Below are 19,863 nucleotides of genomic sequence, written 5' to 3' on the forward strand. Positions count from 1 at the left end.
AATACAACTTCTCATCTGGGATCCATCCTGTACCTAGAAAATGATTATAATGAGTCCTAGACAAGTAAATGGCTTAATGTCTTGGTTCTAGGCCCACTATGACATGATATTCTACCATTTTTCCCAAGAATGGAATCCCTAATTCCTGCTACTGAAGCTCCTAGAAGACAGTATCCTTCCTGTTTGAACAACCACCAATATCGTATCGCTCTAACTTTACTTCACATCACCCTATCTCATTGTACCAGTGTATGCTGCTTATATCATAAACCCACTTTAACACTCTGACTTTGAAACTATATAGCCACTTATTTTTGTCTCAAAGCGATTGCTGAGTATTATATTGCTCTTCCAAATCATATTCCTCTCTGTCTGCCCTGACAAATCAGAAATGGAGAAGATTTGTACCTGAATCTTCTGAGCTCAACCTGATACGTTTTTTACATTACAGTATATCAGTTTAAATACACAGCATCACTGTGATTGTGAGCATAAATATTTCCATCTTAAGAATTTTCTCTGTATTTTCTTAGTAGTTTTAAAAATATTTGTTTATTTTGGCCTAATTCCAAAAAAAAACCCTTATCTGAATAACAAATTCTTTTTGAAAGTAGTTATAGCCTGTGGATAAGTTTTTGATAGCAATATAAAATCTATCTTTTTTTGGCTAACCATGAAAATAAGTTGTGCTCTCAATATTCCATGAAGAATTAAGTATAAAGATTCTTTTGTAAATGCAAACAAGCCTGAGCCTTGAACAACATGAACATCAAAACACTGCATGTACTGGAAAGTTCACAAAGAAATGTGACATTTCTGTTAATTAATATTACTTGTTATCCATATACAATACTTTGAGATCTTCAGTATCTTCTTTACTACAATTAACCAAACATTTCATGTCTTTTCATTATTTGAGAGGTGAATGTATACTCCCTTCAATGAGAAGTTTCCTGGTATAAGAATTTCGAATGGAAATCTGAACTGCATTCCTTTTCTGTGATAAGATTTGAAAATTCTTTACCATCCTAACTCAGGCTTTTTCACTATGAAATAAGAGGCTCTCCTTTGTGTGATATTCAAAACTCTCCATTTTTAATCATCAAGCCAGCATCTTTAACATCACTGCAAAAATGTGGGGATTTGGAAAAGCCTTTTGGGGAAATTCCTTTTTCTCTCATCCACCATTCGTAGAGGACAGACACTAATTATAAGCCAACTCTGGGCTCTGGGTTCTCCATTCTCACATCACTAGTCACAACACAGTTATCTACCACCCCTGGCCTTGTCATCTTCTATTCTGGCAGTTTTTTTTTTTTTCCTTTAGTAGCACTTGTGACTATCCAAAACATTTTTTATTTATCTTGTGCTTGTTTTCCTCCCCATTCCTATCCCAAAATAGAAGCTCCAAAAGTTTTTTTTTTAATTACTACATTTCTAAAAACTAGAACAGTTACTGGCACACACACACACACACACACACACACACACACACACACATTGCTTCAGAATTTTTGGCCACTGTGAACATCTCAGACTTATTTTTCACCCTTTGTTCTCCAAAGAAAACCTATTTTAATACTGTTACCTACCATCCTGGATTTGATCTATTTCAATCTAGATCTCTCTCACTTACTTAACATATTTGTATAGGGTTTCTTGCCTATGAAGTTATAATATCTGTCAACCCTTTTCTAAATCACTATTTCAGGCATTCAACACTGACCAAGAATGTGCCATGCCCAATGCTGGGTGCTAGGGTTATAGTTAAGAAGTATAGCACTTATCATTAAGCAATGTACTACATTTTAAAGAAGGCAGATGAATAAACATACAGTAACACTCTATGTGAGGGATGCCCTGACACAGATTCAGATACAGGATATAATGGAATGATCTAGGAGGAGAAATCTACACCAATAATTCAAAACTCCTTAAAGTTGGGTTATATCTGAGTTGTATCTTACAGGACTAGTAGCAATTAGCCAATGAAATAGAGTCATTAATTTTATTCTAAGCAAAATAAACACTGCATGCAACAGTAAAGATGCACTGAAAATTTAGGGCTCAGTAAACAGTAAGTATGAATCATCATGCTCTGGGGTAGAAGAGGAAGAGATGTAAGTACATTAGCAAAAAATGAAGAGATGAGGCCAAAGAGGTAACAAGTGGTGTTGTGTATCAGGCTGAAGAGTTGAACTAGATCTCTAAGCAATGCACAATCAACACGATTTTTCTAATAGGAATAAAATTTTTCAATTTTTAGAATGGTCATACTAGCAGGGATATGAACAGATTGTCAAAATTTAGATTGTCCCACTTACGGAGTTATGGCATTAACTGGAAGAAAAAAGTATAGAGTCCTGAAATAATAGTGAGACAGTTGAGATATGGATGCATATAGATTCAAGTAGTATTAAAGAAGCACAATAAAATTTGGTGGCTGCTTGGATAATTTAAAGATGACCTTAAGTTTCTGGTTTAGGTGACTGAGTAGATGGTGAGAAGTTCCACTGATATAAGAAATGCAATATAACTTGTTTGTCATAGTAGAGGAATAGATGACAATTCAGCTGGAATCTCTGAGATTTGAGACGTCAGAGTGATATTTTAGTGGCAATGTTCATCTAGCTATCACAGAATATCACGTATGCTTCTAAAATCAGGATAAAGATGCCAGACTGAAGTCAAAGAAGTATGAGTACTGCCTGTGAAAGTATGTTCCATGGTAGTAGTGGAGGGAGATGGATGGAATCCTTTGGAACAGGAGCAATTATAAAGTAGACAGACATAAAGAAGCTAGCAAAGATAATCAAGACAGAAAAATGAGAGGTGTAAAGATAATCATAAACACAGAGCTCACGGTCTTCATTCGTAAATATGAAGAGAAAACAAAATATCTCTAGATGTTAAGAAGAATGTAAACTACTAGGAAAGCAAGGGTTTTGTAATTTTCACTACAATAGTCATAGCACCCAAAATACTGCCTTGCCCAAAGTAGATGTTCCATAAATATTTGTTGAGGTATTTGAGATAGGCATGACATAAGACAGAATAAGATAAATATTAAAAATAGAAAAATAAATCCTGGGAGAAATAGGAATAATTCATGGACTAGGACAGAACCTGAAATGCTTAGTTTTACTATGAACAGATGGAGACCTGCCACTATTCTAAAAACCTACAAATGTTGAAAGAATAAGTCTTTGGCAGGAACTGTAACAAACATACTGGCCATTATAGATCACCTGGAAACAGTCTTTACATATCTGTTTTAAAAGGCTCCTTTTTAAAAGAAAGAATTGGTAAGAGGGTGGTTAAATGCCTTTCTGTCAGGCTTCTTGTTTCGGAGAAAAAGGTGTAGGTGAAGTAACTCTGCCCCACATAGACTTTCAGTCTACTTCTCCCTCTTGCCATCCTGAGTTACTCAGGAGTTCTGCTGGGCACATATATATACCTCCGAAGCTGAAGCCCCCTCCTTGCATATTATAGTAGTGGGCTTCCCTTTCTTTCAGATTTCACCATTATTATGATAGATACTTGAGAGGCAAAGTTAATGGCTATGTACGCTTACATTCACAAACATCTTGAACCAGAGCCTATTTTCTTTTGTATTTTGAAATCCAATAAAAAGGAATTAAAAAATTCAGCAACAGGGAAAGAGTTTCAGAGTATTTGAACTTGAAAGAGTATATACCCATAACTTCATTTTTGCAAGAAAATTAGCTTCTTGAAATCTTATGCAATTGCTGCCATGGTCATTGTATTAATTATAAATTGTAATTTTAGAGAACCCTTACAAATTAGTTTAAAGGCTAAAAAGGAATTTATTGACTCACAATACACCAAAGTTTGAAAGTGCTCATACTTTCAGACACAGGTAAGTGTGGGGACCCAAAGGATATAAATAGAAAATGTTTCTCTGACTTGGATATTCTTCCCTCTGCAGTTTGTTTTGTTTTCTGTTATTCTGGGGAAAGCTTTCTCCAAGGGGTGGCAAGAAAAATGACCAAAAGCAACTCTATTTTTATATATTACCAATTTACTGAACCCAGGCAAAGAGAAAGCCTTTATACAAAAGACTGACTCAGCTTGGGATTTCTGTTAAAACCTCAAGTTCAGGGAATTCTAACTGGCCAGGTCTTGGTCACATGCCCAGCACGAGAATATGGAGGTGGGATCTCCAAGCCAAACCAGATGGAAATGTGGACAAATTCACCAAAAGTAGCAATGAAGGTCTTCTAAGGGTTCTCTTTGTTTTTCATACTCTTTTTGAATCAATGCTGGTGATATGTATTTTACTAGGAAATAATCAATTTCATCCAGTTTTTAGATTTTTACAGCATATTTATGTTCAGTGCATCATCCTAAATTTAATATATTTCCCTTTGTATTTTTTTCTTTCTGTTCCTATACTTTATACCTTGGCTTTCTCCCTTTTTCCTTGATCAGAATATCAGATGACATTAGAAAAACTCTATATTAAGGTTTGATTGGAGAAGTAGAACCACTAGAAGGACTTTATTATAGAGATTAAAACTTACATGATAGTGGGACTTGGTTAAGCAGTCTATGTAAATCCACTGCCCTGCCTCTTGGTGCAAGTCCCGAAGTCAGTAGGGCTGGCAGTCAGGAATGAGAGATGATTTAAAGTTAGGAGATCAAGGATAAGCTGGAACCTTCAAAGATAAGCTATAATCCAACTAGAAAAATGAACTGACACCATATTAAGAATGAACACCATATTAAAAGGATTATACACCATGGCCAAGTGGGATTTATTTGTAAAATGCAAGGATGGTTCAACATACGAAAATCAATCATTGTGATACACCACATTAACAGAATGGAGGACAGAAAAACCAAATGATCATCTCAATTGATGCAGAAAAAGGCATAAAAAGTATGTTCACTGGAGTTCAAAACTCCATAGAAAGTTTTAATAACATATTTGATAAAACTGAATTTGAATTTTATAAGTTGAAAATAAGCCAGAAAAAATTATGAGATTAAATGAAAATGTGAATGATAAAGGAATAAAGGATAAAATGGAAGACCCACATTCATCTAATAATATTTTTAGAAGGTGAGATTAGAGTGAATTTAACAAGTATTTGAAGAAATAGTATTTCTCAGAGATTAAGTTAGAAATAAATCCTCAGATAAAAGAAGTGCATGGAGTCACCAGTAAAAGAAATGAAAACAAATATATGACTATATCCTGTATCATATACCTCACCTCAGCCTGATCCTTCCTTTGTTCCACATTAAAAGAATGTGCAACACTGGCAGACTACTTATATATACAATCTGACAGTGTCTCACTGTGTTCATGATTCCAACAAATCTATCCCCCACCTCTCTCCTTACTCCAGCAGGTGAGAATATTCCTAAAGCAACCCTTTCAGTTCCCCCACAGGCTAAACCCATGGATGAATTCTTTCTCCTTTCTTCACATTCCCTCCCCATAATTTTGAGATCCAGTTTACAGAACTTCCAGAGGTCAAATCCCAGCTTGATCATGCATTCTCATATTGAATCGCCAGCCTTCCCTGCAATCCTGTTCACTTGCATTGTACTCTCTAATTAAATAATAGCACATAAACTCTTGGCCTGAGGCTCTGCTTTCTGGGGAACCAAGGCTAAAAAACAGCTGGTAAACCACATCACATAATGGCAAAGAGGAAAGTCTAAAAAACAATTTGGAAGAAAGAAAGAATATCAAATAAGAAGAGCCATTAGACTGGTAGCAATCTTCTCATCAGTAACAATAGATGCCAGAAGATAGCTGAAAGCACTATCCTTAAAGTACTAATGGAAAAATCACTCTTAACCTAGAATAGAACATTTAACTAACCATATTAAAAAATGAAAGAGAGGACATTTTCAGACAAAGACAGAGATTTCTACCTATAGACCCTCAATACTAAAACTTCCAAGGAATAGGTTTCTTACTGAAGGGAATTAAACTCACCGTGAAGAAGTGGGATTAAAGAACAATACTGAGCAAAGAAAGTGATATACATGTAGATAAATCCAAGAAGGATTAACTGTTAAACACTGTGTAATTGTGTGACTAATTTGGGGGCCAAGTCAAAAATAAAGTGCAATTCAATGGAATATTACTCAGCCATAAAAAGAAACGACACTGAGTTATTTGTAGTGAGGTGGATGGACCTAGAGTCTGTCATACAGAGTGAAGTAAGTCAGAAAGAGAAAAACAAATACCGTATGCTAACACATATATATGGAATCTAAAAAAAGAAAAGTCATGAAGAACCTAAGGGTAGGACGGGAATAAAGACACCTACTAGAGAATGGGCTTGAGGACACGGGGAGGGAGAAGGGTAAGCTGTGACAAAATGAGAGATTGGCATGGACATATATACACTACCAAACCTAAAATAGATAGCTAGTGGGAAGTAGCTGCATAGCACAGGGAGATCAGCTCGGTGCTTTGTGACCACCTAGAGGGGTGGGATAGGGAGGGTGGGGGTGAGGGAGATGCAAGAGGGAAGAGTCATGGGAACATATGTATATGTATAACTGATTCACTTTGTTATACAGCAGAAACTAATACACCATTGTAAAGCAATTAATACTCCAATAAAGATGTTTAAAAAAAAAGAAAACTTTTTCTCTTAAGCTAGCAGCAATTGGGTAAGATACACCTTTGTAAACAAAGATGAAACATTTACTTTTTCTCCCTACCTGACCCTCCAGATTTTGGAAACTCTTGAGTATTCATCTCACGGCAATACAGTTAGTTATCTGCATAAGTGCAATAGATATCTGCTTTTCTTGTAACAGGACACAATAGGAAACTGATTATATTAACCAAGGCTTTGGCTGGAATGTAATATTTGAGAATAATGTACATAGAATCAAATATGACCAGACAACTTTAAAAAATTAAGGGTGACTTTATGGAGTGAATAAAAACCCTTGAAAAGACAGCCTGGAACCTTGCTTACAGGGTTCCCAACAGCCTAATCAGGTGAGTAATGAACTTCTTGACAGGTGCAGTAATCTCAGGATAATTGGGGAACCTAGAGAAGAGAAGAATTCACCTATATCTGTAGGTATTGCAAGTGAAGTCAGATAGCAAGTCTTTGGTTTGGCTTCCTACCCTCGAGAGGCTTTTACAAGTTCAATCTGGGGAATTCCCTGGCGGTCCAGTAGTTAAGACTCCGTGCTGTCACTGCTGAGGGTGCAGGTTCGATCCCCAGTTGGCGTACTAAGATCCCACAAGCTGCAGGGCATAGCCAAAAAAAAAAAGTTCAAAAGTTCAATCTGAGATTCCCTATGAAAAATTCCAGCAAAGCATGTTTAAAAGAGCTTATGTGGTCAATCACTATTCTTGCTGCACTTCTGTACAAAATCAGGACAAGTTTTATTGAAATTAGACTTACTTTGCAAACAAATTAGTCTTATTTTGGTTTCTTTGTAAAAATGAGGGTGTAGAAATTTTTTAGAGAGAAAAAGTATGTTTCAGCAACACACCTTTGTGGATATTAGATTGTAGAGCTGTTTCTTGTCTTTGAGGTTTTATTATTTGCCTGTAAAGTGGACTGGATCTTTAATTCCTTCAGTTCCCTCAAATACCTGGCTACAACTCTCCAAACTAATATTTCTGGTTTTCTCCCATCCTTAGATGGGAGAACAAAAGCTTTTTCCTGCACCCCTGCAAACAGAATGTGAATGACTTGATATAAACTTCAGAGAAATCACCACAATAGCTGGTTTAGACAATCGCCTTTGTGCCTGTTACTGCATGGGCCACTCAGACTGGTACACCCAGTACCCTCATCAGAGACATTCAAACTGCAAACCAGGAAAATCCATCAGATTCCCACTGTCTGTCTGCCCTCTCTCCATCTGAAGATGTTTCAAGCCTGATATCTAGATCTAGAGGTCTTCTTGACTGGCAGCTCTCAGGACTCAGACACTGGGTTCATAATTTGCTCCAACCATTAACCTTCGTTTTTCTTTTTCTTCCATAGAAACTCTCTATTCCATGGAAATCCTCTGATTAAATATCTGTTTCCTTGTTTATGCAATACAAGTCTAACTTTGGGAGCCCACCTGCATCATCCACCTCCTGAAATGAAACACAACTGTTAACTCAACTGACCTATTCTCAAGACTGAGACTGGGTCAACGAGATAGGCAGCAATCTATCAACTTAGCGTCTGGGTTGTGAAACTTATTTGAAGTTTCAAAGGTGGAACTTAAGGGGAGCAACATTTGCCACCCCAAAATATGCTACTTTGGCAGGAGGATTATTTTGAGCTATAAACAATCAAAACCCAACAGATTCAGGAAAAGCTCTTTACCTCTACCTCAAGTTCCTAAATTTACATTGGAAAGGGAGCCTATACAGGAAGAGAGCTATTACCAGCGATAACTTTTTACCTAAGAAACTTACCCGCATAATAGGATAACCATTGTTTTCTAAACATCTCCTCTGCATTCCTGTGAATGCCTTCCTTCCTTTTGTATCCCCAGACCCGTACCCCTTTCCTTAGCTCGGGATGTTATATAAGCTTCAATTACCTGGCTGCCTTTTGGGTCTCATATTTTATGGGACTCTCTTACATACGAAATTAAATTTGTCTTTCTCCTGTTAATCTGTTTTATGTCTATCTGTTTATTAGACCAGCCAAAGAACTTAGAAGGATAGAAGGAAAGTTTTTCTACCCTTATAGCATCTTAGCCAAGAATCTAGAAGGGTAAAGGGAAAATTATTTTTCCTCCCATACAACACTAAAACTTTTCTTATTTTCCCCAAAATGTACTTTTTACTTCTCATGAATTTCCCCCTGATTCAATCTAATTCAACCATCAACCATCGTATTTTGCTATGATCATGGAAGTCTTCCATGATCTGGAAGAATTGATCTATTGTCCTGTACTTCTAATTACATTGAATACTTTGCAGAGTCAAGGCCAGTTGTTCTTCAGTATGTTATACTTTCAGGATTCATCAGAGTGTGTTCCCATGTTTAAATTCAGACAAAATATTTCTGGCAAGGACACCACGTAGGTAATATTGTGTAACTTTCTCTGCATTTCATTAATGCCAGGTCATAACATTAGTGATTTATGAGAGGGCCACTGATTTCTCTGTTGTAAAGACATATTTTCCATTTGTAATTAATTCGTAATTTAAGGGATTGTGAAGAGCCTGTTCTCCACATTTCTTTACCATATGGTTTCAGCCATTGACCCTTAACTGAAAATATTATGACATCAGGAGTTACAAAACAGTGAGTTTCTAATTCTGAAATTCTTTTTACATTTACTTGCTGAGATCATTTGGTATGATCTTAAATCCTATATTTAAGAGATCATTTCCTATCTTTTCTATCCGTCTCCTCTCTTTCCAAAATAATTATGAAATTTTCTTTACTCTTATTCATAGATATTTATTATTGTTTAATGTACTACCATCATTATTGTCTGTAATGCTCACACTGTACCAAATGTATTCATTGGGCCCAACTTCAAGTCAACTACTGAATTTTTTGGATACGGTCTCATCTGTGTTTGAGCACTTCCTTGCTTTCTGGTTTACCCTGTACTTTCTCTGACCTTTCCTACAACAGGCCATATCTCCAAGGAATCCTGGTTCCTTTCAGCAAGGAATGATTTTTAAAAACCAAGATCTCAGTATTATTTATGCTCTTTGCTACTGGCAGGTCAAAATGTCAAAACCCTATAATCATGTATAACTCTCTCTTTTTCTTCCTAATTATTTTCTAGAGTTAGCATAGAATTGCTATATTGAAGTACAGTTTCTTTAATGAATGACACAATGAAAAGAGGGTTATATATTCTGATTATGCATTATTTTGTTTCTGTAGGACCTCTAATCTCCTCCATATACTTTTTTCTTTCTCTTCATCTTCAAAAGTCCAGGGGATGCTCATCCCTTCCAAGTTGCTCCCTTTCTCCCTGAAGCAGTGCCTTTCTATGACTGTTACCTCTGGTTGCACACTTTTAGGTCCCTTCCTTTGGATTCTTAGTACCCAGTGTTTTCTAATTCTTCTCGTCTCTTACTTGTTTTTGGTATTTTTCCACTCAGGGTAAGACCTCATTTTTCTAGGAGAAATTTATCTGCGTTCTGGCACCAGTTTTATCCTGCTGCATGCTCGTGATTTTCAGCAGTCTCATCTGAATCTCCCCTTCACCCTGGGCTTCAAGATGAGTTTTGTTGGTTTCAGATGTCTTCCTATTACACATAAACCCAAGTTGTAGTATTCTCTGACTTCTATGCTTTTGGCATAAGTTTCTCATGGTTTTATTTTCTTTCCTTGTTGATCTCTATGGGTTCTAGAGCATGTGTGGAAAGATTAGGATTTAAGAAGCTGCTATCATCCTATAGAAACTCAGAGGTCAGAAACAATCATTGTACGCTTGGAATTATTTTTATGCTTTATTTAAATAAGCTTTGCCTTGCCTTCTGAGTTATTCCATATTCATAAAGGGGAAGCACTTTAAACACACATATAATACAATTTTATTATAAGATTAACAGTAACTTTAGGCTTAATTCCAGCAGGGCTAATGCCTCTGAACCAAGTTACCTGTCACTTTTGAGGTTTACTTGCACTGCTCTGAAACTTTTAAAAACAGAAACACACAAAAAGTTAAAGAGCTTTTTCTTAACTTCTTTGGTCTAGCACTCCTGAATTAACTAAGAAAATAATCACTTGCTTATGTGCCTACTGACTAATGATGTGTTGGACATCAAAAATTAATTTTAATCTGTTTCTCATTTCTTTTCCTGTTTGGTCTGGTGTTTAGCTGGTTAGGCTGTCTGTAATCAGATGTTTGCATTCTTTTTAACTAAGAAACAGTAAAGCAAGTTAGAATACAAAAAGGAAACAAATGACACTGGACCATTTAAAATTCCCAATAATACATTGTCAGTGTCCTCTTAAAATTTAATGAGTATGTTTTCCATTATGTCAGCCAGATCATTAATAATCAATTGCCTTTACCTCCAACTAGTATACAAGCTATAGTGACACTTCAGTGCTTGTTCATAGAATCAAGGTTACCTTAATCCTGCTGTGGACCACAGACATATGGTTCCTTGGCCGGCAGGTGCTCTAAACAGATCATTGTAAAAGGAACAATGGGAATGTAAAGTTATAATATACTTTGTATCTACCTTTCCAAAGCTTGCAGTCTTATGGGAAAGCAACATTTAAACAACAATACCAAAAATATGCAATTATAAATATCAACAGTTGTTTGACATAAAAAATGGGCTACTATGAGACACATAAATATAACACTGGTCATGATTCAGATGTGGGGTTAGCAATCTCTTTGAAGAAGGGAGAATTTCACCAGGTCCTACCAACAGGAATTAGGCAGAGGAAGGTACCAGGGGAAAACAGGTAAGCAGGAATGTAGATGACATGGCATGCATCCAAACTCAATCCTCCTTACTTTCTATCTCCTATTTGAGTGGCAAGAAGAGTCAGAAGAAGAAAAAAAAGGACTATCTAACAGAGTAGGTCATTGGTTTGCTTAATGTTCCAGCCATTTGAGTAAAAGAGAAAGAACCACTATGATAAACTAAAATTTAACACATCCAATTCCAAAAGTAAACAAGACATTCATTCTAACCAATTCCTAAACTATCCTTCTCCCTTCAGACGTGTTATGTGAGGGATTAGGAAAGGGTCAGAAAGTGGACTTGAATCACTTCTCATGGAAGCAACATACCTGATTTCAAGTGTTTCAGCAAGAAACACTGCCTTTTCAGCCAGGCATAGCTCACCTCCCTGATCCCTCTGTAATGTATCTACAGTCATATCCACTTCTCTTACCTGTCCCACTAAAGGAAGTATTCTTCCTCATGACTGTGACAATCCTTCCATCTGTGCTCTGGATTCCATATGCTTTCATTTCTTCAATCAGCATAATTCATCTGATTTATATATCATTATCTGCTTCCTATGTACTGGTTCTTTCCTCTTCAGAATTTAAGAAAATATTCATTTAAGCCACTCAAATCTTCAAAAGCAACTCTCCATCTATTCTGCATCTCCCTCACCCTGCCAGAAATCTTACTATTCTTTTCATGTCCCTCATACTTTAGTTCTTTTGAAATGTCATCTAAATTCTCTACCTCTACGTTTTTTGTTTTTAATAAATTTATTTATTTATTTATTTATAGCTGTGTTGGGTCTTCGTTTCTGTGTGAGGGCTTTCTCTAGTTGTGGCAAGCTGGGGCCATTCTTCATTGCAGCGCGTGGGCCTCTCACTATCGCGGCCTCTCTTGTTGCGGAGCACAGGCTCCAGACGCGCAGGCTCAGTAGTTGTGCCTCACGGGCCCAGTTGCTCCGCGGCATGTGGGATCTTCCCAGACCAGGGCTCGAACCTGTGTCCCCTGCATTGGCAGGCAGATTCTCAACCACTGCACCACCAGGGAAGGCCCTCTACCTCTACTTTTTAACCCCCATGCACTTCCCAACCCACTGGAATTTAGCTTCTCTAGTCACTCCACTAGAAGCAATTACTAAAATCACCAAAACTTTCAATTTGTCAAAGCCAACTGAAAATTTTTGGAAACCATCTACATTACTTCTGAAACCTACTATACTGATTGCCACCCTCCATTTCTCTGAAATTTCTTCCTCCTTTGATTTCTATGACTCCTCTCCAGATGTCCCTTGCTTATTTTTCCTGCTGCAATGTCTACTTTTGATGTTTTCCAGAGCTTCCTTCTCAAAGCTTTTTAAATGTCAATATAAAAGAAATATTGTTCTGTGAGCATTCCCAATAATTTCCTATAAAAGAGGTTCTGATTCTTCTTTATTAGTGTTTTTGCTGATATCCATTCTCTGAAAGGGTTTGAACATTCACAGCCTAGTTCTTTGAGGTGCATGGGACATAAAATTAGGGGAAGAGGAACAGTTAAACAATTAAAAGAAATATATTATTGCTTAAAGAAAAGATATTTTGTCAGAGTTTTTAAAAAGAACTGTAGAGAGGGTTGGGGTTCTACTGAAGAGTTTGGAATAGATAGCTGAGAAATTTTATGGGTGAAAGGAAGTATAAGAGAAAGAAAATGGCATTTTAATAAGGGTTTCTCTAAACTCCATATATCTTTGCTAATGTTTTATAAACAATTAAATAACTCCAATTATTTTGAAGTTTATTTAGTTTATGGTCTGTTTCTTATACTAAAATGCCACTCTCAGACTAGAATATATGTTTCATGTGTTCAAGTGAGTTATCTTCAGATTAAAGTATCGTGATGATATGGGTGTTTTATTTTGTGAAAATTCATTGAGCTATGCACTTATGATTCATAATTTTTCTAACTATACTTCAAAAATTTACCAATTTTTCTCATGATGACTCTCTTACAAATCTAAATGTAAGCTCCAGACATACATTTTCAACCACTTACCAGATACCTCCGTTACAATGCATGATAGGCAACTAAAGACAAGGTGTTCAAATGAAAAACCTCTTCCTACTTTTTTTTTCCTATTTCTGTTAGCAGAACCACAGTAGAGCCAGTTTTTCAAAACAGATTTTCCTTCTCCATATAATAAAGGTCCTGAGTCAGGGACAATCTACATCCATGCCCTCTTCTCCATAGGCACAGGTACCATCTTAGTTAGTTCATGCAATATTTCTAACCTATATACTGGTCTCAGTGAGGGCAGTTATGCATCCCACTATCCATTCATCTCAGTTATTCTGCAGGGATCCTGTTAAAGAAAATCTAAATATATACCTGTCACTTCAGTCTCTTTAGCAGAGCATAATAGCAGCCAACATTCATATAGCATTTGTTACATGATAGAGGCTACTGTAAAATCTTTGCAGCTATTAACTGATTTAACCCCTAAATAACTTTATAAGGAAAATATTATTATTATCTCAATTATACAGATATAAATCTGAGGCACAAAAAGGTAACAGTGGGCAGAACTTGGATTTGAACTAAGGCTACACAACTTCTGAAACACATTACCTAACTTTATTGTGGTAACCACTTCACAATATATATGTATGTCAGATAATCACATTGTACACTTTAAATTTACACAATGTTTTTGGTCAATTATACCTCAATAAAACTGGGGGGTTTAAAAAGAAACTCTGCTTTAGCCAGCTCTCAAGATCTGGTACTTTCTGCTTTTCTGATTTTCCTTTCATTGACTTTCTTTAAATTACCTGAAAATATCATAGGTTTTAGGTCTCTGAGATCTTTCACATTCTTTTCCATTCACCTGGGATACTCTCTCCATGGTCATGTCCACACCAACCTTGTGTATCTGATTCATTCCTCTTTCAAGAAGAAAAGTATATTACCTTCTCTAAAACATTCCCCTGACATCCCTATCTTTATCTTATGAGATGACAAGGATATCTGTACCACTGCATTTGTTACCTGCTATTATAGTTTTTTCTTTGCTTATTTGTTATCCTCATTAAGAAAAAGATTATGAGACTAATCACTGTTTAACAACAGTAACTTATACATTACACGGTACAAAATGAACACACGGACTATTTATTTACTAAACTGATGAATACAGATCTAGAGAAACTATATTTATGAGAGTGATTGATTGTAAAATGAGAACGCTGCCTTGATGATAATTTTTTTCTTATGGAGATTATATGAACTAATATATTTAGAACATTTTTAAAGTATCTGGCAGATAGCATGAGCTCAAAAAACTATAGTAAAAATAATAGTAATATAATAATTATAATAACTTTGAAATAGACCTCTAGGATTCCAAAATCTACTTTGCTTTCTGACCCAACCTTTGCAAAACAGATTTATAGAAAGAAAATGAGAAAGAAGAAAATTAGGAGTAGGTAGGGTAGAGGTGGGAAAGAAAAGTCTAGGAAATTTGCAATAGGGATAACTCTAAGTATAAGCAACACAACGAGGATAAAGTTTTGAATAATGAATGCAAGATATAAGAAGAAAGCTTAAATATGGAAATTTAATATTCAACCCAGAAGTTGTATCTAAAACCCCTTGCATTTAGTGAGCAAAATATACATTTAACTAACTGAATGGTTGATTGTAATGAAATACTGAACTCTTTAGCAGATAACCTGAATCCTGGTTCTTTCAACAGTGAGGTTTGAGAAAAACATGGTCTTCTTACAGTCTTCTAAATAAGGCTACATAAGCAATAACACAAACGCTTCTCTCTCTCTCCCCCCCACCCTTTGTGTGTGTGTGTGTGCGCGCACATGCGCGTGCGCGCGCATGTGTGTGTACCCAGAGATTTTTGTCAAAGCCATTTGTTGCTAAGCAAAAGATCAAGAAAGGGATTGTTGAAACTCATCTTTAAATGCTTAATACCTATATTCTCACCCCTGAACGTGCATATTTACCTCTTCTCTTAATAAGCAGGCACTTGAGTGCAGGTCATTTTGCTCTAGATACACTATCCAGCACTGAGGAAGGGGGAAGCTTTCTGTGGAAGACAAGGAAAGATGCTGGTTATTTGGAAACTTTTCTTCTGGCACCTCTTTACCTAGTTGGATATTCCATGATCACTCTGACACAATCTAGCCAACTTTAAACTTCATCATACTCTCTCTTTCCAGCAACCAAAGCATCCACAGCAGTTTCCCAGGTCTGTCCGAGGTGAGGGACATCAGCCACTCTGAAAGGCAGTTCCAGGAACACAAAAAGTATCACAAAAAGAAAAGTTTCTTGATGATAGAGACTACTGAGGTCCAGATTTTTCTTTCTTTCTTTCAATACTTAAAAAAATTTTATTGAGGTATAATTGATATAACATTATATTAATTTCAAGTGTATAACATAATGATTTGATATTTGTATATATTGTGAAATGATCATCCCAAAAAGTCTAGTTAACATCCACCACCATACATAGTTACAAAAGTTTTTTTTCTTGTGATGAGGACTTTTAATTGGTAATTTTATTTTAATTGAATTAAAGACTATTTGAACAAGTACAAAGTTTATCCTGTTAAAGATCTCACCTTCAAGAAGAACACAAATGGAGCAGTGAAAAGGAAAAAGAATAGGAAGTTCGGTCAAATAAATCTAAGAAATTAGGGGTAACAGAGGCACGGAGCAGAATTTCCCTCATATTAGATGCTAGGGGCTCAAAGAGGAACAACTCCACCAATGCTGTATCACTTCCAGTTCTTTGTAAAAAATAATACATACATACATACAAATACAAACAACAGAATTTATTAGTATTGTGTCATTTATCCTAAAATAAACTATTAATTGTTTAAATTGAAATCTGAGCTTTACCCGAGCCCACACATCTTGTTGTTGCCTTGTATCTATGGATTACATACACAGCATGTGTTGTGAGAAATTTCAAATAATTTATTTATAAAGTCATAGTTTTAATCGTTTTTAAAACTCAATTAAATGCCACTAATAAAAATTACCAATTTTAGAAAGGCAATCTGGGAATGTAAGTGCAAAATTCTTGTCATAAGACATTAAAGTAGAAAAAAATATATGATCCCATCTTAAAGAAGTATTCTATCTTATTTGATGAATTTGTTCAAGCACAGATTTAGGTTAAAATAAGAAAAATGACATTAGAATAATATTAGGAAGATCCTAAGAATTTCCTTATTTTATGTTCTCTTATTTGTATTTTTCTCTGTATGTGTGTATATACTCAATATGTATGTACTCATATGCCCTGTTGTAATTCTCTGTCATATATATATATATATATATATATATATATATATATATATATATATATATATATATATATAATTCTCTGTCCTATATATATCCTAGTAGATGGAAAAAACCAAAACAACCAATATGAAACAAGAATTTTTAAAAAGCCATCACAAAATATAACATAAATTTGAAATGAATCATGCCTTATCACAGAAACAAAATGTATAGATTGGAAAACAAGTCTATAAGATTGTGCAAGTATGATATTCAAATTGTCCATTATCTTTTGTATTAAAGAAGAAAATGGATTCTATGCCATCTCATGGCTAATCTAAGGGCTGTTTACCATCAAGTCCAAATCTCATCTGTTTTCAATTTCACAGTTCCAAAAAGCTCTAGAAAAAAATATCTAAATGACTATGAATGCTCATAACACTTCTCAAACCACTTTTCATACTCCTAAATTATCAAATCGATGCAAATCAGTGCTATTAATGCTACCCACTCCTTGGAAATTTTACTTTTCCATAAGTATTTATTTTAACCAAAATAATGTAAATATAATCTGTTAAAGCTCCTAGGAGGAAAAGATTTTATTTTCCCCATAAGTCAGTGAAGCCATTGCAAATAGAAGCAATACTGTGACCTAATATGACCAATGAGCAGAGTATACACAGTGTTGACTAGTCCACAAGTCTCCATTTACTTAGCAGTAAATCAGTGTAATCTACACTGTAATCCATGGTGTTGCTGCAGTCACAGTAAAGACTGAAAGGCCAGCTTTGCTCCTTTTGCTAGATCCCTTAATTAGAAGATGAAATATAGCGCTTTAATGGTCCAGTAAAAGAATTAAGAGATCAAATTTAAATTGCTCCATGATCAATTTTGAATGTTTTTTTTGCTGTTATTTATTTATTTTTTTGGTACGCGGGCCTCTCACTGTTGTGGCCTCTCCCGTTGCAGAGCACAGGCTCTGGACGCGCAGGCGCAGCGGCCATGGCTCATGGGCACAGCCGCTCCGCGCCATGTGGGATCTTCCCGGACCAGGGCTCGAACCTGCATCCCTTGCATTCGCAGGCAGATTCTTAACCACTGCGCCACCAGGGAAGCCCCTTGAATGTTTTATATATAGAATTCTTTAAGGGAATAAAAGCTGCATAGTACTTTGACACAGAAAACATTCACTTGGATTCAGCAAAAATTTGAGATCGTATTATATGAAAGGAATTGGGCTAAGTATTGTGGAAGTGAACTAATAAAAAGGTAAGAAATCTTGCCTACAAAGAGCTCATGGAATAGTATATTAGAAAAGTATACATAAAATGACTCTAGAGCGAAGTTTAATGGGATAAGGACTGTGGAAGAATTTCAAAGTGCTAATATAGGCAGATGACGGAAATGCTTCTTTTGCCTCCTGAGAATGCAAAACAATTCATGAAGGAGAAGGTGGTACTTGAAGGATCCTTCAAAGACTGAAAACTCTTTGACAGAGGTAGAGGAAAGAGCCATGTAAAAAGGTTCATTGTAAAGGTAAAATTACTAAAAGGTACAGGGGTTTTCAGGACATAGTGAGTCATTCTCTATGTCCAGATTATCATGGAGAAAAAAATGAAAAACAATGCTTGTAAGGCAGATGGCACATCACCACATTTAGAAAATGATCATTAATTGTTTATAGGGTAATAACAAAGCAATATAATTCAAGGAAGAAATGGATGCAGTCAGAATCAACCTCAAGATTATTCTCATGTTAGCACTTATGGAATGATGATATGAAAAGCAGACCCACTCTCCAGCAAAACAATCATAGCTGGTGAAAATGATTTTTTTTAAAACGACTTAAAGCCTCTACTCATAGGGCAGAGGCTTATAACAAAAGAATATACTCTGAAAGTAGCATTACCTTGCTGAAAGAAATTAAAAACCTAAAGAAATGGAAAGACATCTTGGATCAGAAGACTTCATATTGTTGAGGGAGAAATATTCCTCAAATTTATCTACACCTTAAACACAATCCTTATCAAAATTCCAGTTAGCTTTTTTGCACAATTTGACACATTGACCCTAAATTCATATGGACATTCAAGGGACCCAGACTAGCAAAAACAATCTTGAAAAGAATGGAGGACTCACACTTCCATACGTCAAAACTTAAAACAAGGCTACAATCATCGAGAGAGTTTGGTACTGGCATAAGGCTAGACATATAGATCAGTGGAATATAATGGAGAGCCCAGAAATAAATCTTCACATTTACATTTAATTGATTTTCAACAGCACTGCTAAGATAATTCAGTGGGGGAAAGAATAGTCTTTACAACAAATGCAGCTGAGATGACTGAATATTCATATTCAAAAGAATGAAGTTGGACCCATCTCTCATATCATATCATAGAAAAAAATTAACTCAAAATGGAAATGTAAGAGCTAAAGCTATTAAACTCTTAGGGGTAAATCTCTGTGACCTTGGATTAGGCAGTAACTTTTAAAATATGATACCAAAATCATAGCACAAGCAACAAAAGAAAAAAAATAGATAAATCAGACTTGATAAAAATTTTTTTAAAAAGACTTTTGTGCTTCAAAGGACACCATCAGGAAAATGAAAAGACAATGCACAGAATGGGAGAAGATATTTGCAAAGCATATATATAATAAAGGGCCTGTAATCTAGAATATATAAAGAACTCTTACAGATCAATAATAGACAAATAATCCAGTTATAAATGGGCAAAATATCTGAATAAACATTTCTCTGAAGAAGATATACAATGGTCTGTAAATTCATGAAAAATTGCTTAATGTCATTAACCATCAGAGAAATGCAAATTGAAACAACAACGAGATACCACTTCACACACCCTGACATGGCTATCATCAAAAAGACATAACGGGGCTTCCCTGGTGGTGCAGTGGTTGAGAGTCCGCCTGCCGATGCAGGGGACACGGGTTCGTGCCCCGGTCCGGGAAGATCCCACATGCCGCGGAGCGGCTGGGTCCGTGAGCCATGGCCGCTGAGCTTGCGCGTCCGGAGCCTGTGCTCCGTAGCGGGAGAGGCCACAACAGTGAGAGGCCCGCGTACCGCAAAAAAAAAAAAAAAAAAAAAGACATAACAACAAGTGTTGGTGAGGATGTGAAGAAATTAGAACCTTCATATACTGCTATTG

At 35.9% G+C, this 19,863-nt stretch overlaps 1 pseudogene across 1 annotated transcript in view; it reads left to right on the forward strand.

The window, feature by feature from the left end:
* LOC307055647 (ferritin heavy chain-like) overlaps positions 1-19,863 on the forward strand; it is a 61,151-nt pseudogene that overhangs the window by 2,633 nt on the left and 38,655 nt on the right. The gene's annotated exons all lie outside the window — the stretch shown is intronic.

This window comes from Hyperoodon ampullatus, assembly GCF_949752795.1.
Source record: "Hyperoodon ampullatus genome assembly, chromosome: 7".
Lineage (NCBI taxonomy): Eukaryota > Metazoa > Chordata > Mammalia > Artiodactyla > Ziphiidae > Hyperoodon > Hyperoodon ampullatus.